Here is a 26,518-nt window from a genome sequence, read left to right as displayed (position 1 = left end):
CTCATCAAAGACAGTAATATTTAACTCTATTTTTTTCTAATGTTATTTTTTCTACTTATCTCATTTTCCTTCTGATGTATTTCTATCACTACTAAAGTAAAAATTTTTGGTCTTAATGTATGAATATTCTAATTTCACTATTACACTTAAGAGTAAATACTTGAAAAAATCAATCTAGGAACTTATATAACTGACTCACTAGGAAATGAAACAAAAATATAATACAAATGTTCCTCAGTTTTATAGACTCCCTGAGTTATCTGATTTCAACACACAGCTGTAATGTGTATGTATGACACTTTATCCAAAACATCCTAAAACCCTCTTATTTCTTGATATCCTTTTCATTACCCATGACTATGTAAAGGCATTCATTTTCATGTTAAGTAGGTATAACATATTACGTAGAGAATAGCCAAGATAAACATTAAACTTTTTGGATGTCAGCAAGTGTCAAATCAGAAGCCAAACGAAATTTAGAGCCTAAAAGTATGCGGAATTAGTTGGTCAACTGGAAAGAGTGTCCTCCAGGGAAAAGAAAAGTTTGGCAGTGTCATTTCAAACTTTTACCTACATTCCAACCACCCCGCCACTGGCTGGTTTCCTTGATGCCTGTCATCTGGTTTTGATCTCTTCTCAACTAGCGTACAGAGTAGATCAGATTCAGGCAACATTCCATCTGGAATCCGTTGGGTCAGTGTATTCAACATGGAGATTGAATGGTAAAGCCTTGGCGATAATACTGACACAATATGAGAAGTTTTACAACTTGGATTGGATTTCAGCCATCCCAGCCACAACCTCCACCACTGTGTTATAAATTTTGGATGCAGCTATCTAACAGAAGGCTAACTGAGATTATGAAGAGACAACTGTTTGGCTCATTATAAAGTCAGATGTGTTCTTTGGCATTTGACTGGACAGCAGAGACTTTGACATTAACACATGGCTCATTAGGAATGAATTTGAGCTTGGCCTTTTGCTGCACTTAAAACAAAATATCTAATATAGAGAAGCAACTCCTTGAAAATGCCGATACAATCTCTTAAACATACATAGCTGTAATTTAAAATGAAGGCACCATTCCTCTAGGCATTTGCCATTAAGAGCATAGTGCGTGTCTTAAAACTGTGACGCAAACAACGAAACAGCACAGGATCATGTTCCTTTTATCTTTCTTGTTCCTAGTGACAAATACAATGACTTTTCCTGTTCCTCCTAACTGTTTGTCATGTTCTAGAACAGGCTGTCTTGTAGTTTCACAATAGGGTCATGTTTACAGCACTACATTGTAGTTAATGGTCAGTTACCACTTTTATGATAAATTTGATTTTGCAACTCAGTTGATTCAACTTGCACCAAGCTGAAACTTGAAACATAAAACAGTTTACTACCTTGAATCTACAAAGCAGAATACTCTTTGATGTTAAGGCAGCTTAGCACTGTGTATTGAAAGCAGTATGTGTACTATTAGCACAAATTGTTGTTTTTAACTTACAGTGTTTATCGGCTTTGCATTTCTACCAAACTTCATCATTTCTGTTGCTTCAAGTACTTTCAACAATAAAATGCAATGTGTTTCATTCTAAAATACTTTAAATATTATTTTCATTTAAGTTTGAACTAGTCTATGTTATAATCTGTTTTGCTGCTCTGAGAATTTAAAATTGTAAAGAAATAACTGCTGTTTTCATAATTTATGTATAACAAAACACGTACCAAGTCAATTGAGAAGTGTGTCTGCCAGTCCTGTCAGTTATGTTGAAAATTACAAATTCCTTATACTTTGAGATATGTTTGTAGAAGCAAATATGATGCTCAAGGAAAGAGCATATCTATCACATATTTCATGGACAACATGACATGACTAAAAGCTTCAGAACTTGAGTAATGTGGAAATGCACAAAATGGGTTCATGTATTTTTATACCTTCAAGATTTTAAATGATAAAAAGATAGTACAAAGAGTCCACAAAACAAAGAACAAATAAAATTAGTCTCTCTAAGCAAAGGAGTTTAGTTTGAGACTGAACCAATATCCACAACACACTCTTCTGCTGCTTATTATTGGTAGGGCCTTGACCAAGGCATATTTCATACTGCAAATGATGGGAATATTCTGCTAGGTGGAGTAAGAGTATGGCAAAACTTTCCTAAAGGGTCTCTCTGTCTTGTGTTTAACTGAAATATATCCTAGCCAGAATTAATCTATATTCTGTTTTATTACTGTATGTCTCCATGGTTCCTCACAGGAGGCACTTAAATAGGTATTTTTAAATGACTAAGTAATCTTTTAAATGATTTTATCTTCGTATAAGTTTTCTAAAAGAAAAATATGCATAGGTGAACCCAAATAAATAAGATCCCAGAATATGAAATGAAAATAACTACATAGTTAATAGCACTGAATAAGAATCAGGATAAGTACTTTCTAGATATGACCAATGATAAACTATTTAAGTTGTGTCTCATTTTTTAATCTGTAAAATAGAAAGAATATGTGCCTTCCCAAATTCCAAACTTGTGAAGAACAAAATAGAAAACCTATGATAATACTTTACAAAAATTAGATAAGGCTTGGGAAAATGGCATGCATTTAGAAGAGCCAACTTTGAAAAAATCTTGAAAAGATTTACGAAATTTCCTGTCTAAATTCCCGATAAAAAGTGTGCCTCTTGCAAATATGATTTATATTTTAAGAATAAGGAAAGATATCTTAATTAAATTGGTAGAAATTTAAAGACTTCCCCATGCTTATTATTTTAAAGGATCATCATCACTCAATAATTCTGAGAAATCTGAGGTGGACTTCTTTCCTGAGCTGGAGATCATAGTGCCCCTGACCTCAGACACATGCTGAGGTACAAAAGAGTTTGGAATTCTCTGAAGAATTATTCATTCGGTGTGATTTCTGGGTTCTTCTGACCAACCTAGATCACTTCTCATTGAATAAGTAAGTCTTCTACAAAGGAACCATTCTGACTTAACCCTGTTTTGTATAGATGGACAATATGTCTATGTTGCTCGTTCTACATGAAGAGTACAGAGAGAATCAACAGCTTGAAAATGTGCCTGGCCCAAGTATTTTAAATAGATTCACTTGGATTTGGAAAGCATAGAGTAATGTCAGTAAAGAATAAACACGAGAACAAGAGAGAGATAGAGAATGTACAACTGACGATGGGTTTTATAACTGTGACCAGTAAACTGGGTAAAAGATTATGAACTCTCATAGAGAAATTTAAGGATATGTGTGTTAAAAAAATAATATTCTGCAGCTACTTGGCAAATGTTCATTCAGTTCTCAGTGTGGAAGCAGGATGAAGACAAAGTAAAATGTCTCATTTGTAATGATTACAGAGTTGAAGGAAATATGGATTTGAGGACTGACGCTTAAGAAATTGCTATTCTATCAAGTACAGCAGATAACTACATTCAATTCAAAATGACTTTTATTAATGATTTTAGAGACTCTGCCACAGGCACACATATTTTTATTCATTAAAATTTTTCCAGTTATGATTCACTTAAAAATTAAAAGGTAGCTCTGTGTTTTATGCATAAATAATGCATATGTCACCTGTGTAGCAGTAAGAAAAATGGAGTCCTCAACTAAAACAGCCTTTTCACATTTCCTGAATAGACTGTCTAAATTTTCTGCAGTATAACCTTTGAATTCACTACTATATCTAGAGTGATTTAAAAACAGTTCCAAATTCACTTAACTCCTTACCTAGCCCTCTCCCTGATCTTTAGCTCCCAAAATGCACATAAACATCTTCTAATAAGTTTCAGAAAAAATGTCCTGTTTATTCCAGAGTTTCCCAAGGTGTAAAAGTAAGCTAAGTGACTCTAAAAATGATGCGGGATTACATGTACATGTGAATCTTGGGAAGAGTAAAATTTTTCAATATCATTATTATTATATAAAAGTTTATTGTCCCTAAGTTTGCACTATATGCATTCTCTTACTCATCACCAGTTCTACCCATCAGTATCCCAAAGTCTGAAATTAAGAGAACAAAGAGAGAGACTTGAAAAATAATCCTTCAAAGTTATGCCACATGGATGACAACTTCTAGAAATGAAAGGGCGGAGATGATTCTCAGCACACAGGATATTTTTAGTTTTAAGCTCCGTGGTCTGATTTCTACTTGACTACCATATACATTTTTATTTGTGAAGCCTTTATAAGTATATAGTAGAAGAACTTGTGCTTAGTTTTACACTGTCATGTACATTTGCCTTATTCTTTTTTACTTGTTCTTGACAGCGCTTCCTATCTTTTGGAATTAAATTTGAGGAGAACCTGTATCACCATCATTTCGCTAACAAGAGACACTTTAAATAGACATTGGTTACTGGCGAAATTGTAAGCGCTGACCTCTGAACGTCCTAAAGGAAAAAGCTCTCATCCACTGCCAGAAAAGGTCTCTCAGGGATATTCCTACTTGTACTTGGCTGGATTTCTGAGCCTGAGAATCTTTGTGCACTACAGAGAAGGTTATTCCTCCTGGTATAATCAGCCTATCAAACAGTCATTTATCCTGAACAACACTGTGCTGCTGCCTACATTTAGTCTCATAGTGAAAATGAAGTCATTTCTCATGAAATCCCTTAATAGATATCTCCACAACTCAGTATTTTTTATTGTAAATAAGGTGCAAGACAGTAATAAACATGATAAAATGTAAAATGCATTAATGTTTTTGTTAAATCTCAAGTTGGTGGTGTACCTTAAACCATATTTTTCAGAAAAGGTTTCTTATATTTAAACATATAGGGCCCAAAACTATCTTATTCAACAATTTTAGTTTCACGGATATGTAAAATAATTGACAAAGAAAGGAGTAAGGAAATGAGGACTTTAAGCATCAAGTATACTGACTGCAATGACAATAGCCTACCATAAGGAGAGCTGAAGAGAAAGAATTATTTCCCTACAGGATAAGTTCCAGTTTAGTGAGGGATCAGACCTGATATTTAAACACTGTACTTGAAAAACCCATTCACAAGAGGAAAATCAAGTATAAATAAAAAGAGTTTTAGCATTTGAATATCAACACAGATTTGGATAAATTTCAATGTCTTTATTTCAGAATTTTTGTTTGTACTATGCAAAGGATCAAGCAACTCCCTGCCTCATATAGTCAAATGATTGAGCTCATTCACAAAGCTGCATATATTAAATGGTATAAGGTATTTGAAAGATACTTTTATTCTTTGATCAGATGTGGATAAAACTGCAGAATAGGTAAGACTTTTTAATTTGCTGTTTAGTTTTTATTTTATAATCATAAACTTAACTCTTCAACCTAGCTAGACTTGGAGGAGGATAAGGAAAATATGGAACCCAAGGAACAGTAGCAAGAGCACAAAAATTATAGGATAATGAGAGCAGATGGAGGTGGAGGGGTATTCTCCTGAACTACAAGAGAAATGGTCTGGTGATTGAGATAAAACCTAAGTTAAATTTATTACAGTTGTTCACAGTGGGCAATGGTGATCTTGCTGGTCTTGCCATTCCTGGACCCAAAGTGCTCCATGGCTTCTAAATCATTTATAAACTCTTTTACCTTGACAAAGACCAACCCCTCAGTCTTGGCAATGCAAATACAAAGTTGGAACTGTTTGTGTTGGGCCCAGAATTTGCCACGGACAAGATACCAGGACCCGTGTGCTTCAAGATGAAGCTCTCCTCATCAAACTTTTCCCCATAGATGGACTTGCCGCCAGTGCCATTAAGGCATAGGAAGTCTCCACCCGGGCACATAGACCCCAGAATAATTCTGTGAAAGCAGGAATCCTGATAACCTTTCTTCCCAGTGCTAAGAGCACAAAAGCTTTCTGCTGTCTTTGGAACTTTGTCTTCAAAAAGCTCAAAGGCGACACTGTCCAGGGACTCATTGTTGATGGCGATGTAGAAAAATTACGGTGAGGTTGACTAAGGCTGGTATGTCTCCCGGTGGCAGCAACAGCATCAGCAAAACCCAGAATAGGTAAAATTTTAATTGAACTCTCTATTCAACTTTTCCTTCTCATGTGTTCTGTCACATCTCCCAGAACAGCACTCCTCACGCATCTTTAGGCCTTAATATTCTCTTCCCCTCTAACCTTAAAAAGGAAAGCTGATAAACATATTTTGATCAGATTTCAATATCTCAATATTTTAACCCTCAAGCTATTTCCTCATTTACTTATCCTGAGTGCTATGGAAGAAACTGACATATTCTGCTGTGTTCTCCACTTCTTGCACATACATTCCAGCCTCTGTTACAGGTATGTGTAGCCACATGACTGATTACTATCAAGAAATGGTACTGGAAGTGTTGTGTGTCACTTTCAGGCCACAGACCGTAAAACCATTTGGTGTCCTCTTTGCTATTTTTCTTCTTCCAGGTTAGGGTAGAAATGCTTACGTTGACCATGGAGAATATACATCGAGGAAGGTAAAGACTGCGATAGCCTGCCTCTCTGAATGACCATGTAGAGAATCACCCTTCTGTTGATCTCAAATACCTATCTTTGGTCATTTACAGAGAAAATCATAAAGTTCTGTTCTGTTTTGTTCCTTATCCACTTTCTGTTTCAGTGAGTAGATTATGTCACTTTAATACAAATGCTTATAAAGATCATTTACATATGGTGGAATTTCAAACACCCACACTCATAGGTTATAGAAAGAGGAAATTTTGCTTAGCAATTCATCCTGCATATCTTTCCATACTGGTGAGAAAAAATTTATTTTACTGTTGTAAAGGCTGCATAATATTTCATTTTGCCATATTTCATTTAACTAGTTTCCCATTGATAGGACATATCATACTCCATTCTGTTATATATTTAAATGTATTCAATGCTTACTGAAAGTCCTTTCATACCATAGTTTTATCATCCCTGATTTATTTTAATTTATATTACATCAGTTGGCTGAATTTTAAAAATTTCAACTTTTGTCAGGAGTGCTTGGATGCTGTCATGTCCAAGCACATTATGTGTTTGAGATTTTTTTGTCTTTATATTTGAATGAGAACTTGGTGAGGCCAAAAAAAAAATCTTGGTTTATGCTTATTCTCTCTTAAGATTTGTAAGACAATGCTCCTCAGTCATCTTATGCTGAATGTTTTAGTGCGAAGTACTGAGACAAACTAGATTTTTTCCTGTATTTTTTGTAATGTGTCTTCACCTGAATACCCATAAAACTTTATCTTGGTGATAACTGAAAGCAGGGGCCTCCCTGCCCACCCCAAATTTCCATAGAATACATTATTTTACTCTACTACTTCAATACTATATAAGGATATAGTAAATATTTACAGCCCTCTATCAATTCCTCTTTCATCAGTATGCCATTTGATCTGGAGATTCAAATTTTAATCTAATGACTATAACTACTCTTTTGTAGTGTTAATAATTTTCAGGAGCTTCACTTATGTCTTAAGTTGTATCACCTTTGCCTAACATCTTTATATATTACCATCTCTTGGGTTTCATTCATTCATTCATTATCTACTGCAAATTAACATGATTTTTCAAAAGTGACATTTCTTTCCTTAACTCACTTTTAAGATGTATCCTTTCTAATCCTTATTGCTTTTAATTTGTTTCACTTATTTTATATCTTTATTTAAAATTTAGGTATCCTTTACAAAAGTGAAAACATTTATTACTTCCTAATATATTCTCTCTCCTCCGTTATCAAATATTTTTCATTGCCTTTATTTTCTTAAGAGTCATACTCTCTGTTTTATGATAGAGAGTAGTATTTATCTGATTGTTTTATTATATAAAAGTTCCATGTGTCTTATTTTTACCATTTACCTAACTTTTATTCATTATATTTCTCTTGTCTACTAACCTATCAATGGATGCACTTCATGCTGTGCTGTCTTTATTATTAATAATTAGATAAGCAAAGACTGTCAAGAGAAACAATTTGCCTAAGGATAAGTGATAAAGGAAATTGGGAAATAAACTGGAGGCAATAAGGAACATACTTCCAAAATACAGAACTGGAGGACAGATGTAACTAAAGAATGTTCCAAACAGACAGGTCATCTTTGTTTTCTGCAGCACAGATCCTTAACTCATAGCAATGGTCTGAAGTTAACGTGCGATTTGAAAAAGATACAGTGTAGTACTCTAAATGTGTGGAACTCTTTCTTTTCAAATAAATTTACATTTCACAAGGTCCAAGGTCCTCATACCAGTCCTCATATAAACTTCCTGCAAAATTTATCCCATTAGTTCTGCTGACATGCCCAATCTAAATCATTCAAGAAGCATATCTTGATTTTCAATCAGGTTTCTCAGGAGACAAGAAGAATAAAACGCAATTGTTGTAAAGAATATAAAAACATGTTTTTGGAAATAACAGAAGGAAAAACATTTCAATAAGAATTTTGGACATGCAAAAATTTTCCAAGTTGAAAGTGAAATCAAGAAATCCATTCAGTAAGAGAGACCAGAAACACTGAGTCATTAAAGAGCTTTTTATATCTCAGAAACATTTTTGACGATCACAAGATATAAAAGAGGGCAGGGTGTGTGACGCATGGGAGTAAGTTAGGAGAGAGATTATGTAGGGTCTCTTGATTAAGCTAAAGAATTTATGCTATCTTTTATGGCACAGATAATCATATAAGTTAAACCTGGTTGGTATACACACCTCTAGTTTTTTTTGTTGTTGTTTTCTTTCAAGAAGAAATCTGGCCATACAGTACATGGTAAGCCAGTGTGGAGAGAGATTATTGGTAAAGAGATCTGATAATTCTCTTGGATTAGTTCAAGTAAAGGCTAATCAGTGATGATTTAAACAGTGGCAGTGTAGTACAGGGGGGAATCTATATTCAAGAGCAAGTTAACTAATAGATTTGAGAAAACAACTATAAAAATGTCAATGAAGTTGGACTATGATAAGAAAAAAGGAGAAGAGAATAAGTGGAGCTTGTTGACAAGAGAATTTACTTTTATTACATTATATCTTGGAAGGGTAAATCATGAACTCAATAAAAGTTTGAATTAAAGTAATTCTAAATGGGAATTCTATATGGAAATGTTTGTGTGAACTTTCAATAATGTCATTCTGAAATTCAGTATAGTTTAGAGAAAGAGATACTGATTCAAGAGTGCCCAGCTTTGAAATAAAAAATAAAATTATTAGAGTTAATAATATGCCATTAAAGATTTGTTGAGTTTAACAGTTAAAGTAAAAATAAAAAGTAATCAAATTAAAAATGGCTAGGAAGTCCATCATTTAATGTGTGGGTACACGAGGATGACCTGCAAAGGCAGGGACATAAGAAATGTAGCAGGAGAATCAGCCGCTACCAGAAGAAATGAATTGCAGAAGCCAAGGGAGAACATGTTGTAAAACTCAGCATATGGACAATACTGTCAAAAACTGTAGAGAGGTAAGATAGGCTAAACATTTTATATAAATCAATAAGTATAATTTTATGAAAAGCTAAAAACCATAAGTTGATCTTGAATATAATTTAAAAGGGACTGGGTAAAATTGTTTGTGTAATGGCCAGACACTAGTGTCTTAAGAAATGTGTGCCACGGAGTAATATGAGAAGGTTGAGAAAATAAGTACAGAACATTATTTCAAGATGATGTTGTGGTAAAGGAAGGATGTATTTTGTAAGGAAATGGATTTTGATAGGCTTTTTCTTGGTTGATTGGTTGTTTTCATTATGAAAGAATGCTTATACACAAGAACTGGGACAAAGACAGAGAGAAGACAGAGAACAAGGATCAAAGAGAAAAGGAAGGAAGGAGAGCAACAGGGGGAAAGGAGAGAGAGAGGCATGGAGGGAGGAGAGGGAGATAGAGAGGGGGGATGAGAATGAATGAATGAATATGAATGAATAATGGAATAATGTAAGTAGTTAGGGGTGTAAATTTCCTGAAAAAGATTTGTAGGAGGCAGAAGGAAAGAAGAGATATGAGCTTTGAAAAATGAGAGATAGTACAGTCTCTATGACAGAATGAAAAAGTAGAATAGGTATGATTAGGAAGTAAAGGGGATGGAAGTGTGTTTTTCTTTTTTCTGACATTATTTTTAATCTCTAAAATATGAGGTATGAATATTGCCTTTACAGGAGGGAGGCAGTGTTTCTGTAGACTTAAAAATGGTGTCAATGGGTTTTACAAAGAACCTATGGCACTACAAAGATCTTTATGACTGTGCTTAGAACCCAGGTATGTCTGGAAAGTATGGATTTATGGCTTCAGTTTCAAGGTTGTGCACTTTTCTCTAGCAATGTCAGCAATGTCAAGCAACGTTAAAATATTCAGTATTAAAGGTGAAAACGGATGACTTGTTTTATTCAATGCTTAGACTAGTCAGAGTTTAAGGATAAACATGAAGTTGAGACTGTTGGTAGTCTTGGGGGGAAAAGTGTTGCTGTTATTAAGTCTGGAACCCAGGTTTAGAAGGTTCTTAATCTGAGAGCCCTTATTTCACTTGAAGATCACAGTGTATAAATTCTTGCATCAATCTGTTTTTCCATACTGAAACATCTTAGTCTTTGTGCCTATCCTTTAATAATCCCTGCATTCACACAGGGAGTAGTACCCACCTTTCCATCCATGCCTAAATGTTTTACCTCTGTGTTCTCTCCACACCTATAGCTCCCTCATTTTTCATTCTCAGAAACCTTTTTAATCTCTTGCTCTCCAATGACTTTTTGTCTGCAGTTTCAGATTTTCATATTTTTTCTCTTTACCTTGCAATTACCATATGCTTCACTGTTCCTTTTCAGTCAAGTTTTCAGTTTATAGACATTGTTTCCATTTCTTGATCACACATATATTCTCTCTTAATTTAGTCTTGCTTCTGACATAACCACATTTCAGAAATAAAAATAAATTATCAAAAGATTCCCACATGCTGGACTTTCCTGGTGGCACAGTGGTTAAGACTCTGCCTGTCAATGCAGGGGACACAGTTTTGATCTCTAGTCAGGAAGATCCCACAGGCCGCGGAACAACTAAGCCTGTGTGCCACAACTACTGAGCCTGTGCTCTAGAGCCCGTGAGCCACAACTACTGAGCCCATGCACCACAACTACGGAAGCTCACATGCCTAGAGCCCGTGCTCCGCAACAAGAGAACCCGCCTCAATGAGAAGCCCGCACACCGCAACAAAGAGTAGCCCCCGCTCGCTGCAACTAGAGAAATCCCATGAGCAGCCAAAAAAAAAAAAAGATTCCCACATCCTTTTTGGACTTTCCATTTTCCTTGACCTCTACTGTATGTGGCAGCCAGTTCCCAAATGTCCCCTAGCAATCCCTGTCTGCTGGCATTCATACATTTGAATGTAAAAGGGTTGGTCTATGTGAACAATAGGATATGGCAGAGATGATGTAACAGTACCATTGAGATTGTTATGAAAGACACTAGGCCTCTCTACTTCTGTCTCTGTCTCTCTTCACTTCCTGGGGAAAGTTTGCTGCTATGTTGTAACCATTCCTAATAGAGATGCCTACTTATTGAGGATATTCTGACATTATCACATCCCCCTGTTTTATTTCCTGGTAGCACTTATCACTATTTAAATGTATTTCATGCATTTATTTTTATGTGTTTATTACCTTTCTCCATACTAGATTGCAATGTCCATAACAGCAGGGACTTTTACTATTTTTTCACCACTGAAACTCAAAACCTAGAACAAGATCTTCATGGACTGGATCAATGACTGTTTATTGAATAAAAGAATTTAAATGCCTCATCCTCACAGAAGAAAAGGGAAGAGAGACAGAGAGAGAGTTTTATTACCCATCCCTGCATGTACCATAAGAAAAGTATGATGAATTTAAGTGCTATGTGTACATATTCCATCAAACCAAGAAACATAATTTCCATATGTCATCTTTCTAATATGGTGCCTGGCAGCTTCCCTGATTATTGGCTGCTTCTGTGTAGTCAGTATAAATGTCACTTGACACTGATTTTCCATTTCAGGATGTACAAACTCTTACTTTATTATTTTCCCAAATAACCACCTCCATTTTGCTCTAATGTATGTGCTGGTAGACAACCCCAAAGTATTCACTTTATAGTTCTCACAACTGAAGGGAAGAGGAAACTGCTTCCCATGCCACCACCTCAATATCCTCCCCTAAATCAGAGTTTTAATACTGGACATCTAGATATGGTTTGATTCCATGAGGCTTGCAGTAGATTCAATCCATAAGGTGTTCTGTAAGTGAAAACTTCTGATCTGTTGATGTTTCTAGCAGTCAGCAAAACCTGGGACTACTAATACACATTATACTTTTGTGAATCTTTTAGAGTATTGTTAAATGATGGTCATTATTATTATTGTTGAGTATTTTTCAAAATATTAATTGCATATTTACACTTTTCAATAAAATTTTTATCATTATTGTTTCTGAGCCCTTAGAACTTTGGAAGAAATTTTTACATATGCATTCAAATATATTTACTAAGTAAAAGCAAGTCTTAAAAATCTGTTTCTACAAAATTTGCTGATGTCCAGCTATAGGACAAAAGTGTTGCCATTAAACAACAAGGTATAAAACCATTCCAGAAGAGGCAAGCTTAAGATTCTATGAAATGTGTAGAATATTTCTAAGATAAAAAATTAATGAATAATAAATATGAAGTATAACCATTTACAATCTCTTCATCAGAGTAAAATCCAGGAATCAGAAACTAGCTAATTATATACAAAATTTTTGTCATTGTATAAATTAAATCACACAACAGAAAGCATAATTTATAAATACTTAAGATTTTTAAACATATACAATGAAAGGAGCTGTTTAAAGCCTCTAAATGCATGGTATCACGTTGTCTCTAAATTATTTTTAAGTGCCTCTCATTTTGTTCTATATGATTCGCTCTGCAAAAATTGGTGGTTAGGTTTGATTTACTCCACTTTCCCCATAGAGTTGTTGGAATTGGCACACTTCATTATAACTATGCTGTTACATTCATATCATTTAAACCCCCTCACAATCCCAGATTTAGTAACTCAGTAGCACTTACACTTGTATTGCAACATCTTCCATTTGTATGTGCATGTTCTAAAGCCAGTTTTTTAGGGTTTAATCAATTGAATCATACACCTTTCAGAAATGAAGTTGGATACTACAGCCAAATTTCCACCAAAATATTAAGATGTGCCTTGTCTGTTTTATTAATGCATTATAAGAATTAATTAGTAATAAGTTTCCAATTCCCTTGGCTTGGCTTTATGTAGTTTGTAAGTGATTTCACAGCTTCCACATAATTAATTCTGCTACTATTCTTTGATCTTTAATCAACATTTAACATTCCTCTGTTTATTTCTAATGGTACCCTGCAGCTTTTAAATTTACTTTATTCCTGCTTTATTTTCAAGGCCTAAAAGCAAAGCTTAATTTTCTAGGTGTAACAACAGGAACAAAACACCTGTGCTTTAATTTCAATAGCAAAAATAAAATAAAATAAAATGAGAATTAAATAAATAAAAATAATTGAAGAGAAAACACAAAAATTAAAACAAAATACCTTCTATCAAGTCCTTAGAATCTCATTCACTGCTCTTACTAAGGTTTTCTAATCTTTAACGTATATGTGCTGTAAGTTCACCAAATTTAAATACCGTACATATTTAAGACCTTAAGATAATAAATATATTGATGCGTCTTGAACAAAAAAGCTGTGAGGTCTAAAACATATCCAATAATTTTAGGGATGTTTTTACCTCAAAAGACCCATGAAGCACACAAAATGTATCTACATTCCATGAGTTAGTGCTATGTTGTGACATTGATTTTCAATATAAAAAATATCACAATAAAACATTTGGTTTTCTGCTGTAATTGATAATTGATTCTACTTAACAAGATCAAACATTCTCTAAGGGAACACACAAAAAATTATATATGAATTGAAAGTTTTTTTAAAAAGTAGGTGATATGATTCTATAGGTAGAAAATGCAGTCTGTTAGAGTTATAAATGTACAATATATTTCAAGTTTAGATATAAGACGATTCTACTTGAAAATTTTTTTACTAAATGGTTTAAAAAAATAAGTTACAATGTTCCCAAACACTCATTTTTTACATTAGGTGATGTATTCACTAACTTTCAGGATAATAAAATACGGTGTAAAAATACTCTAAACATGCATCTGACTGGAGATAATGCTAAAACATAAAGACTTAGATTGAAAAAGTTTGGACCTGAACTCAACCAACAGAATCATCATGACATTATCTAAAAATCATTTAGTTGGTTAGGAAAAAGAAATTTATTTACAAAATGGGTAGAAGTACAATATCAAATAGAGAAATAGAGAAAGGATGCACTGACTTAAAATTCACAACTGCCCAAACTTAGTATAGCTTTTTATATAAACTGCATTTGACCCCACTCATTTATTTTTTAGACACAATATTTGTCTTCATGTTTCTCTCTGTATCTAGGCTTAAACAGAAAATGTGGAATTTTAATTTCAAAACGTCAATAAGAGACTTTCTGTTCTAGTTAAAATGAACAACTTGTAGAAGTACAATACCCCCACTGAAACAATCAGATTGATATTTGATATACATAGATATAAAGATAGAAAAAAACTCTTGGAGCCCTGCTGAGAAAGCAAAGATTTCAAGTGCTAAGATCTCGAAAAAAACAGGAAATCAAACAGACATAAGTCAATCTTGCCTCAAGGCCAGTGGCCTGTTTTTGGCAAATCTAAGCAGAAGGTTACTGTTGAGGAAAAAACGAACCCGCAGAGTCTTCTGTAGCCTTATAAGACTTGGAAGGCAGAAAATGGAGTTCTGGGATACAGAAGCATCTGATACATATGGGTCAAGATCCCAAAGAGAAGAGAGGCACAGAAGCATGAGTCTTTTATTTTGGTGCTTTTTCCGTAAGGCATATTCCAAATTCTAAATATACAAAGACCAACCAGAGGATCTTTCTATATTTAGAATTTAATATTCTAAATATCAAAACTTAAATATAAATAAAATGAAAACCAGTGGATTTTTAGCAGTTTCACCATTCTGAAGTGACAAAAATATGAGTTAGGAAAGCAACCCTTGAAAATACCACAGGGTCAGTGGAAAACTCTTGAAGACTGGGCAAAACTGACATTGATCAAATTATACAAAGGTTTCAAGCAAGTCTTGGACTTATACTAACGACCTACAGATGCTCCAATTATTCCTATCTAGCATGGGCATTAAAAATAACAAATAATCAATAATAAATAAGTTCAATATTTTTAATGAGGACCCTGATTCATTTTTTTGCCATTTGCTTACAACTTTTAAGCCTCACTCCTCCTTCTTCCCTTATGTGCCCCCACATCTGGACAAGCTGATATGGTATTAAATGTGATAAGACCCAAAGAATAATGGAGATTCAGCATTTCAAAGTTCTCAAGTAAACTGACCCAGATGTTTTCATGCCAAAATATCATGGTCCCTATTCTTCCCAATAAAGAGCCCTAACCTTGGATTATGAGATCTACATGGGTTGAGAATTCACCGTATCTGGAGTTCTGCTTCCCTTTCTATTAGGCTTTTGCCTCAACCTCAACTCTTTCTGCATCCAACTGCAAGAGATGAGTCTCCAAGCTGCCAAAGAGGCCCTCTGGCTTTCAATTTTACCCTTAATTGGTGATTAATCAAACTCAGACTTTCATTGTCTGTCTTCAATGCCATGAGATTACCCAGCAATAGCAGTTCGATTCCACAGTACTCTAAATTAGTCCTTCTCCCATACTTGTCTAACACACCAGGCACTGAATGACTAGTGCATTCTCTCCTATCCCATCCACCACTGATGGGAGTTTTGACAATTAATTACACTATCAGTGTACACCAGGAGTTATCAGCATTCCACCTACTTTCAATAATGGCTCTCACTGTCAGCCTGACAGCAGATAATTGTTTCAAAAACTCAATTTAGAGACTTCTTCTTGGAAACACTCCCTTTACCAACTCTCTTAGATGTGTTCTCTGGAATGGTCTCTGAGGTAGAGAAAGAAGTTTCTTGGAGGATGATCTCAGAAACAATATTTGAAGGGATTGAGAGAAATTAGTCTGAGTATAGGAGGATGTTCTACTGCAATATGTTGCAACAGAAATCTGTGATGATTCCATTGAGAACTCTGGAGCTGAGATGGCCTTTTATATTGGTTCCAAATTGAGGTAAGGGGGCTTGGTTATTGTACCCCATGTGATATTAGATGTATGTTGCCTTCCTGGAGAATGTATAATCTTGGGGGATGCAGCTTCTTTCCTCCAAGGACAATTCTCTGAGAGGAACACATATGTGAACTGTCAGCAGCAGATATTCTTGACAGCCATGACAGTAAAAGCTTTAGTCTAGAAGGGAGATTGGGATAGCATAACCCAGAATCCACTATATTACAGTTTGTATAATTCTAACTTTCTACAATTTTAAAATAGGTAAAACTAATCTATAGCAATAGAATCAGGATAGAAGTTAACTTTAGGATGATGATTGGAATAGGACATGAAAAGGGTTTCTGTGATGTTCGTAATGCTCTATTCATGATGTGAGGAAATAGTACAGGGGTAAGTTCAATTTATGGAAATTACTCAAGTTATAAAATTATAAACTGTACATTTTTGTATACACATCATATTTCAATTAAAAATTTAGTTTAAAAGCAATATGTCACTCATACACATAACTGAAAGGATTTTTTATAATTTAATCTTTACTTTTATACAAGTTTGTATTTTGGAATTTTCTCTTATACTCTTTATATATAATTTAATATTTAATTTTCAATAGTGAAGGTGATTAATTATTATGATCAGGATATTTTTTAAACGACCAGTTTGATAGATTTGCATAATTGCTTAATGGATGTCTAAAATGTTCTTTTCCCAAATTATTAAAATAAGGATGTCTAAAATGTTATTTTCCCAAATTATTCAAATACGGAAAACAACCAACTGAATAATTACAAAAATGCCAAGGACAACTGCTTTAAGAAATATATACTTTGGTAGTTAAAAGTTATCTAGCTCAACCATTTTGCCTGAACAAGATTAGGAGATGGAGTTGACTAAATTAAAGGAAAGACAATATAATGGCTTGGTAATTGCCATGTAAATACCCCATCATTACAGTGTGAATATGTGATTGCTTCTCTCCTTTAAAGAGGACTCTAGTTTACATGGTATTTACTTAGGGACTATTAAATGTAATTATAGGGTGCATTTCAGGAGAATGGAAACAAAGTGAAATTTGGTTTTGCATATCTATATACTGTAGGAGTTAACAGTTTTTTGCAAAAGTCATTTTGTTTGGATAGAGTACATTGCTTGTCCCTGTCCTTAACCAATTGATAAAGTTACAGTAGTTGTCCCAGAAGAATTTTTTAACATGATATAACTTTCCTAATATGTTGCATATCTTATTTTACAGCATAAGAATATTGCTGCTGAGGAATAAAATGATTATCTCTGGGTGTTCAAGAAATTTGTCAATGACAGTGATGACACATGATGATCTTTGTTACAGAGTTTTTATTACAATGCTTTTTATAATACATAGATGACAATACACAGACACTTAGACTCTGTAGCAGATATTCTGTGTTTATGAAAGGTGTTTCTACTGCCTGCTGGGGAAACCAGACTACATTTCCTAGCCTCCCTTACACTTAGATGTGACTATCTGACCTAGTTGTGGCCAAAGGATTGTCCTTGGAGTTGAAGTACATCACTTCCAGATGTAGCCTATTAAGAACTCCTCCAAGTAATGTCCATGTCTTCCCTTTCCCTAACTGCCAGCCAGAGGCAGACAAGCTATCAGAAGCCTCTGAGGCCCTGAGGATAGCAAAGACAAAACGTGAATGGAGTCTAAATGCCTAGATGACCAAGTCCAGCACTGTGTAAAGACCGGAAATATCCACATTGTACTTCATGTGAGTGAGAAATAAATGTATCATGTTAAAACACTGAAATTCAGAGGTGTTTGTTATAATACCCACTTACCATAAACAATTATTTACCCTAAATAATACAAAAAATTAGCTGTAATTGATATGCTGCCATTAAAAAACTGAACTGTGTGGCATTTGTTTAATAGCTGAGGAATGGACAAAAAGAAAACAGAAACCTAGAGATTTCTGTTGAGCTGTAACAAAAGTTCTATCTGCCATAACTTGGAAGGTAAGTCATATACATAATGAGACAGCTGCTCTAGAGAAAGTGATTGGAAAAAGGCAGAATAAAAAGGTGTGTTGGTTACTATTGGCTGCCTTTACCAAAATGTTTCTAGAAAGATATGTTACAAAGTATAAAAAGAATTGGAGAATGTCCAGAGATCAAAAGTCATTAAGGATTGGAAAGGCAACTATTTTAGACTCTCTTCTAGAAAGTGCTAAGTATGGGGGAAAAAAAGTTGAACAAAGTTCAGTGAAAATTAGATAGGTAAAAAAAATTAAATAGCTGAGAGAGAAAAACAAAGAATGAGACAGCTAGGAAACTCAAAACTAAAGTGTAGTATGGAGGTTCCTTAAAAAACTAAAAATAGAGTTGTCATATGATCTAGCAATCCCACTCTGGGCATATATCCAGAGAAAACTCTGATTCGAAAAGATACGTGCACCCCAGTGTTCATAGCAGCACTATTTACAATAGCCAAGCCAGGAGGCAACCTAAATGCCCACCTACAAATGAATGGATAAAGAAGATGTGGAACATATATACAATGGAATGTTACTCAGCCACGAGGAGGAATGAAATAATGCCATTTTGTGGCAACACGGATGGACGTAGAGATTATCATATTAAGTGAAGTAAATCAGACGGAGAAAGACAAGTATCATATGATATCACTTATGTGTGGAATCTAAAAAATGATACAAATGAACTTATTTACAAAACAGAAATAGACTCACAGACATAGAAACCAAACTTATGGCTACCAAAGGGGATGGCAGGAGTGGGGGAGAGATAAATTAAGAGTTTGGTATTAACAAATACACAATACTATGTATAAATTAGGTAAACAACAAGGACCTACTGTATAGCACAGGGAACTACATTTAATGTCTTGTAATAACCTATAATGGAAAAGAATCTGAACAAGAATATATAAGTAAAGTGTATTTAAGAACTTTGTCTGGGAAAGAACTATGGGTGCTCTTATTGACCCATGGAACTGATTGGATTCAAATAGATCAGAAGGTTAGCAAGTTTTCACAGGAATTATATAGCCAAAAGAAAATGAGAGTGTTGTCTAAAAATGCCTGTGGTTTTTCCAGCCTTAAAAAACCCTGCCAGTAAGTAAACTGCAAGCACGTGTAGACTCCAATCAGGACATACTTTATTCACATAAGATATTATCACAGAGGATAACAAGAAAGGCCCTACATATACGGTGAAGCTAAGGCCCTAGGAGAACTACGATTAGAGAGACTGAGGACGTTTCTCCCCAAAATCAAAATCAGAGTCTAATGACGAAATTTTCCTCATCAACCTCCACCACAAATGTGAGTCTTCTTAAAACATGTCTAGCAGGATATCAAACACTGAAATATATCTATGATGCTGTGTCTTTCAATTTCCATATTTTATTTTGTCATTCTGGACATTCTCCATCACCTTGTATTTGATGTTTTAGGGGCAGATAACCTTTTTTTTCTAGTTCATTGATGTCTGGGCCAGAAAGAATTATGGCCATACCTGATGGAGAGAACACAGTGTCACCAGAAAAGCTTTAAGGTGGATGGAACAACTAGATAGGATGTTGGCTTGTCTCTTAAGGTTAGTGTGTCCTATATGTCGGGGGGAGAGTAAAACAGGTATTTGTTGATTAAAGGTCAGGGGTTATGCAGAGACTGCTTTTCCTGCTACTTTCCTGTCTGAGATTGAGTTCCCCCAAAACAGACTCTGAGATGCAGATTTACAGGTGGGTTTGTGGTGCGTAAGAGTAGAGGAAGTAGGATTCTATAAAGGAAGCAGTTGAACTGTTGTTAATTCACCACAAAGGCCTTGGTCATCCCATAGGAAACACTGGAACTGAGAGGGCCCTTCACAGTTGTCCTGCCTGTGGCAAAGCTGGCCAGGTCTTTACAGCCCACATTGACCACTCAGAAGTGGCAGCCTCTGAGGATGGGGCAAGAACTAGCTGTGTCAGATCTCTTCACCTGAGGGCAATTTTTAGAGAAAGAATTAGTTGAAAGTTAACCCCTAACAGTACTTCAAGCAGCTGTAGAAATAAGCACCTCGGTCCTGAAGGGGGAATCTGAAGGACAACGTCTACTATACTCCAAGGCAGAAAGCAAAATTACATTTTCTACTCTGCCACTCTTGCAGTCAGGTATGGCTACATGACCAATGGATATGCCCAATTTATAGGCCTGGTTAATAAAATTCCCCTGCATGATCCTCCACACTCTTCTCCCCACACATACTGCCTGTTACAGATGATCCAGCAAAAGACAAGGCTCCACAGTGAATCCAGGAGGTTAAACAAACCTTGGATCCTAAATGACCAGGATGAATATTGTCACCTGACAAGCAATATCTATGTTTGGATTTTTTTATAAGGAAAAAAATGAACCCATTTTGTGTTAAGGGATAGAGATTTGAGAGTTTTTTTGTTATAAACAGAAGGCAATATTATTTATGCTAACTAATAAAGATCCATACTGTGACAATAAATCATATATATGTGACATTATATAACTTTATCCAAAGTTCAAAATAACAGTAGTAATGATGATAATGATAAGAAAAAAATTACAAATTACAAAAAGAAACAAGGTCTGCATATTAGTAATTCACTTGAGCTCCCCTAGTTTGTTTGTTCATTGGTTAATTAAAGGATAAGAACCTGCTGTATTAAAAAATAAATAAAATAAAATTCAAAAATTCAAAAAAAAAAAAAGAATTGGATTGAATCACCCAGGTTCTTTCCAGCATTAATAATCAGTGATTTTATGACATCTTTGGGATAGAATGATTCTAAAAACGATAGAATCATTTTTTAGAACTTCATAATTCTATAAAGCTGCATGGGTCACACAAGGTGAAATTTGATATTTAGAATTCATGCCAAAACCCAAGTACTTCATTTACTGTAAGTCCTATGCTTCATCATTGGCCAAGATTCAGACTTAGATGCCACATGTTCATGATTAATGTGCTGCTTTGGGGAGTGTTTAATGCCTTTTCTGCCAGCAATCTAACTTTACTATTGATTGAATGAATTATCACGCCTCTCTCTCAGGACTGGGTGCTTCACACGCAGGTCATCTTAATGGATAGACTACTTATATCCTAGTAGAAAGGATTTGCAGAAAAAAATTTCCCTCTTTCTTTCTAGAAATTGGTCTGTTTCTTGTGCTACTAGAAAGATTTTCCATGATTCAGTTCATCATAATAATAAGGATGCTTTCTCCTCAAAAGTTGTCTTTCCTGGCTATTCATAGTTGGCCAGCCACGGTGTCAGACACTGAGAGAATCCATTGGTATAATGAGTATTCTAGGGGTAGTACTACTTAATAGCACATACATACAGCTTCCAAAACTTTGTACAGACAATAGTCATGAGGGAGAGTTTCAAGTAAAATTAATAGCCACCTGTGCTTTAAAAAAAAGTCAATGTATTATTGAAATGGTATTCCCTCAAGGCTGCACAGCTGGTTTAATGCTGATTATGCTTTAAGACAGAGAGAATAATTAAATAGGATAGAAAATGGTGTAAGGTTATTCATGACAGAAAAGATGCCAAGAACACTACAACAAAGGCCAGTGCCTGATAAAAGAAGCTAAGATAAATTTAATGAAAAACTATTAGCTTACAACTTTTTTTTCCTTCATCTGAAGGAGTTAGCTTTGTGAAAATGCTGTACACACTCGGAGAGTTCTACACTTTAAAAACAACTCTAACACACATTCTTGTTGTACTCATTTCTGTGGTGTCTATGCAGTGAATAGGACACGTAAAACCCACTTAAAGTTTAGCTTTGTGGGTTTTTTCATATATACATATGTTAATCAAATAAAACAATATTCTTAAAGAAAAGGGCTCTTGCGAGATTAAATTAAAACATAAATGAAATAAAAATTTCAGAAGTACAATCCTATCATAATTATTTTAATGGGTATTCATGAAATAAACCTATATCATTAGATAATTTTAGGGAACTTGGATTTCATTGCTAATGCTTTTAAAAAAATTATTAGCATTTGATTTTCTCTGTCATGCCCTTCTGTTAATGATGCATTGATATTAATCTTCTAAATATCGATGCTTCCTTAAGCATAATAATTAAAATTACTCAAATATTCAGACATCATTTTTAAAAAGCAATATTAAACCCATTCATGTTGTAAATTCTTATTCTCATTTTTTAGAGAGTTAACATTATGATATTTTTCACTTGAAATGACTTGCCTCATTTAAATTAGGTTACTTTAAATGTTATTTCCTTGCTGAATCCATTTCAAAAGTTTACTAGCTTTGCTATTATTGGTTAATATCGGAGATCTTTAAACTGTTTAGTACACAGATGCATATGACTTAAATGATTTCAGAATTTTTAAGAAACAATTTAAATATATACATACACATACACATATACACGTTCACGGAGCCCAAGGTCTGGGGTGATTCTACTCGTCTCTGATGAAATCACTAAAATTTACAAATTAAAACCCTAACTTCAATGGCTCTAATAAGTATATAGAAAACATCTAGTTCTCCAGTTGGATGGTTGCACAAATGCATTTCATAGAGGAATCACAACTGTTACATTCTCTTCTATGAATTATAAACTCTCTAAGCAACGATGCATTTCCCTGAGCATCTTCTGTACTCTCATTACATCAGACAAGGTAAGAGCAGGATTAAAACATCTCTTCATTTTAAAGAGGAAACAGAACTTTGGGCTGGGAATTACTATTTTAAAGAAAGAATTATTCCCATAGACTTTGCATTGGTTCAGTGTCAAAATTGGCTCTACACTGTTTTGCTCAGCTTCCTGCTGGTTGTTCAGTCTGTCACAATATATAAAATATCCTTGCTCTGATATCACTGCAAGCTTTCCAAGCGATTGCATTCCAGACGTAATTAAGAATAAACTAATGCCTTCAGACATGCTACTTTCTCCATTTCAAATGATCATTTTACAGAAGAATACATTATATTTTTCCATCAGAGTTTGATTTACTACTCATAGCTGAAGAATAAATTTGATCTCTTTTATCTATTGGATATTTCAGAATAAATTCCTACTTTCATTTAAAAATTTAGTAATTTCAAGTTATATTACCTCTTCTTATCAGTTCATGTTCTCCCATTACCTTCAACTCCTCCTAAAAAAAGCATCTAGCAAGTTTTTCACATTGCTTAAACTTACTTTCAAAGATAAGGTAATAGGAACCCAAATGGAAAAACCCATTTTAGCTGCCCTTTAATAACGTGCTTCTAAGAGATATATTGGGGTCTTATAATTCTTAGCTGACTTTACAAAATGGAAAATTCCCCAGATATTATCTTGATATTTCAGGCATTAGTGAAACAGGGAAACAAATGTTTTGTTTTTTAAATCAAACAGAAAAAGTGTTTTTTGGAGAGTACTCAGATGTGACCTCAGAAAAATTTAGTTTAGAGATTTCAAGACTTCATTCTCACTGCCAAGAGTACAGAGACCATATTTTATCCTTCTCACTAATTCTTGAGATACCATGTTTCGTAGTAAATACCTCTCAGAAAATGTCACGGTCACCCTTCCAGCTGTTCTCCTTATTGAAAGAAACACTGCATCTTCAAATTAACAATTTTGAATAGATAACTTCTAATGGCGTTAAAAATGCTCCCAATTCAACTCTCCAGGGATATTCATTACCACCACATTCCCATTCTCAAACCTGATTCTTTTGGTTAACAGGACTCATAAAAGATCCCACCCAACTATGCATCTTGTGTTTGAACCCCCTTTGTACATCTAATAAATGATGCCCCTAAATATGCTGTGTGAGAGGCAATATACAAATGTCTTTTCCAAGCTTCATGATGTGAAAACCAAAGAATTCCTTTAGAAATGCCTGTCCACTCAATGGACTTCACACATTCTATTGTTTTATCTTGATCATGGGTAGGTTTCTTGGAAATCAAGCAGAAATGAATCACCTCTGAAACATCAAATTATCCACTGAAGCCACTGCCACTGAAACTATTTTCTTTTTAAACCAGCTGATTTCACATGTTTTACCTTCTAAATACACATAGGCATTTAAAAATATTTTTGTATATGTTTAAGACAAGTTTATAACTGCCCACATATAGAATACCTGTGTCTACCACATTTTAGTTGAAGTGAATAAACAGTCCAGTCGAAAGACAGTATTTATTTCAATGGAATTACTTTTTAAGCTAATTTTCATTAAGGCATTAAATATTTTATTCAAAGTTCATTTCTAGTGAAATAAAAAAATTGTTCCAGCAATTAGAAGATAAATTTGGTATGCTTAATATTCAATATATTAAGAAATGATTTAATTTTGGAAATTATGTAATTGAAGTATTTGGCTTACTCACATGATATATCCAATCCCTAAGAAATTGAGCATTGTTTTATCAATAAGAAAAAGAAAAAGAGTGCATTTATGTGAGCAGCTGTTCAATTTCCAGATTCACCCTGATTCATCTTTGTTTCAGTTTCTCTCCCCCTCAGCAGCAGTTCTGCAGACAAGCATACACTGAGTTTTGGTAAAGTATAATCAAACCATTTCTGCCTTATATTTTTTAGACCCGATAGGCTTTTATAGGATAGTTTTGATTAAAATATATTAAATTGTTTCATTTCTCAGAGTGGGGTATGATTGGAATCACCTGAGTTCATGAAAGAGCATGCTGAATCCAGTGAGACACTGCTGCTTTTGAAGGCACATGACATGATTCCCCCATCACTTCATGTGGCCAGATTGCCACCAAACTAAACCCTGGCAAACTTGTTTTAAATTTCTTGAGAATGTCATGTTCCTTCTGATCGCAAGGCCTTCATGAATCCTATTCCCCCCATCTGAAATTATCCAATCATACCTCTCCAATTCCACTACCTGGAAGACATCTACTCAATTATATCTAGCCCTACCTCAGTCTCCTTTTCACTGCACCTGGTTATGTGCTTTCCCAAAACACACTAAACTACTCCTTCATAGCAACTGTCACAACTATGATAAATTTGCTTTTACTGTTTTCCTTTTTTCTGTGTCTGCCTTTTTATATACCCGTTAGTTGCCAATAATATTGAACCTGTGTCTGTTTTGTAATCACTTTATTACCAATAAATGGATGTTCCATAAATTTGTAGCAAAAATCCATTCAAATAATACAGACATATTTACAGAAATATTTGGAATGTAGATTCATATTTTTCTTTACCTATCAGAGTGACTTTTTTCAGCAGAATAATTCTAAGAATAGCCTGGAGTAACTATTATTATTATAATTAACAAAATATTTAGTAGGTGCTTACTAGTTAGGATACATTCGGCTGTAAGAAACATGATTAAGAGTTCAAACTTTTAACAATAAGGAAATTTCGGACAAGAAGTTCAGGCATAGGAAGAATCTAGACTTCCTTTAACTCAGTGTTCAATCCAGGTTGTATTCATTTTAGAATTGTAGGTGTTTCCTCAGACTAGACAATTCTGGCAAATCTATGTGTCACTTCCAGAAATGAGAAAGAAAAATTAGAGTAATAGGTTTAATTTGTATACCTCTCTTTGAAGCAGAATGCCAGTGATGTTTCTTAAGCTGGAGTGATACTATATGCCTACAGTTTAATCATTCACCAGCAAGAAGAAAGGGACCACCATGATTAGCTTACCTGGAGCAAAGGATTGTGCCAGTCTCCCCTGAGGCACAAGCCACCAGAAAAGGGATAAAACAAATCAGTTTTCTTTTAGGAAGGAGGAAATGGTTTTGGGGGGATTAAAATTAGGTAGGTGGCAAGAAGTGTCAGAATTAGTGACCAAAAAATGTAAGGTCCTGGGGGAAATAAATTTTTTAAAAAGTAAAACAATTTCTTCTAGCATTTTACATTTTTGCCAAAGAATACATTAATTTAAAAAGCACATTGTGGTTTTTTTTTATTTCCTCCAATACATTACACAATTTTCATCTCATAACTTGTGTAAGCCATTTTCTTCCTTTTTAAAATGTAAGATATTATAGGCTTGATGTTTGGACAAGGTTGTGCAAGAAGCAGGGGGCATGACAGGGAAAGTTAACAGAAAAGATGGTCAGTCTGTAAAATTCCAAAAGTGAAAAGAAACAATGTGCTCTGTCTATATTATAGGACAAAGTTAGACAATGAAGTATCTTTTGTCTTGGGAAAAATGTAGATAGATAGATAATATATCCAAGAAAAGCATTAAAAAGTAACATGGAATGTGGAAATCTTTCTTTCTTCTGAGATGACTTGAAAATAATCATAAATTTCTTATGATTCCAAAATAAGGGTTCTAATTTTTTTTTCTTTTCCTTT

The 26,518-nt window shown here is 34.4% G+C and overlaps 1 pseudogene; it reads right to left on the bottom strand.

The window, feature by feature from the left end:
• Positions 1 to 5,399: 5,399 nt before the first annotated feature.
• On the bottom strand, positions 5,400 to 8,422 carry LOC149750255 (peptidyl-prolyl cis-trans isomerase A pseudogene; annotated as a pseudogene).
• Between the last annotated feature and the right edge of the window lie 18,096 nt (positions 8,423 to 26,518).

This window comes from Delphinapterus leucas, chromosome 2, assembly GCF_059928025.1.
Source record: "Delphinapterus leucas isolate spDelLeu-1000000601 "Yukka" chromosome 2, BTC_Dleu_Yukka2, whole genome shotgun sequence".
Lineage (NCBI taxonomy): Eukaryota > Metazoa > Chordata > Mammalia > Artiodactyla > Monodontidae > Delphinapterus > Delphinapterus leucas.
The sequence above is the reverse complement of the archived record's forward strand: the minus strand, read 5'-3'. Positions and strand labels throughout refer to the sequence as shown.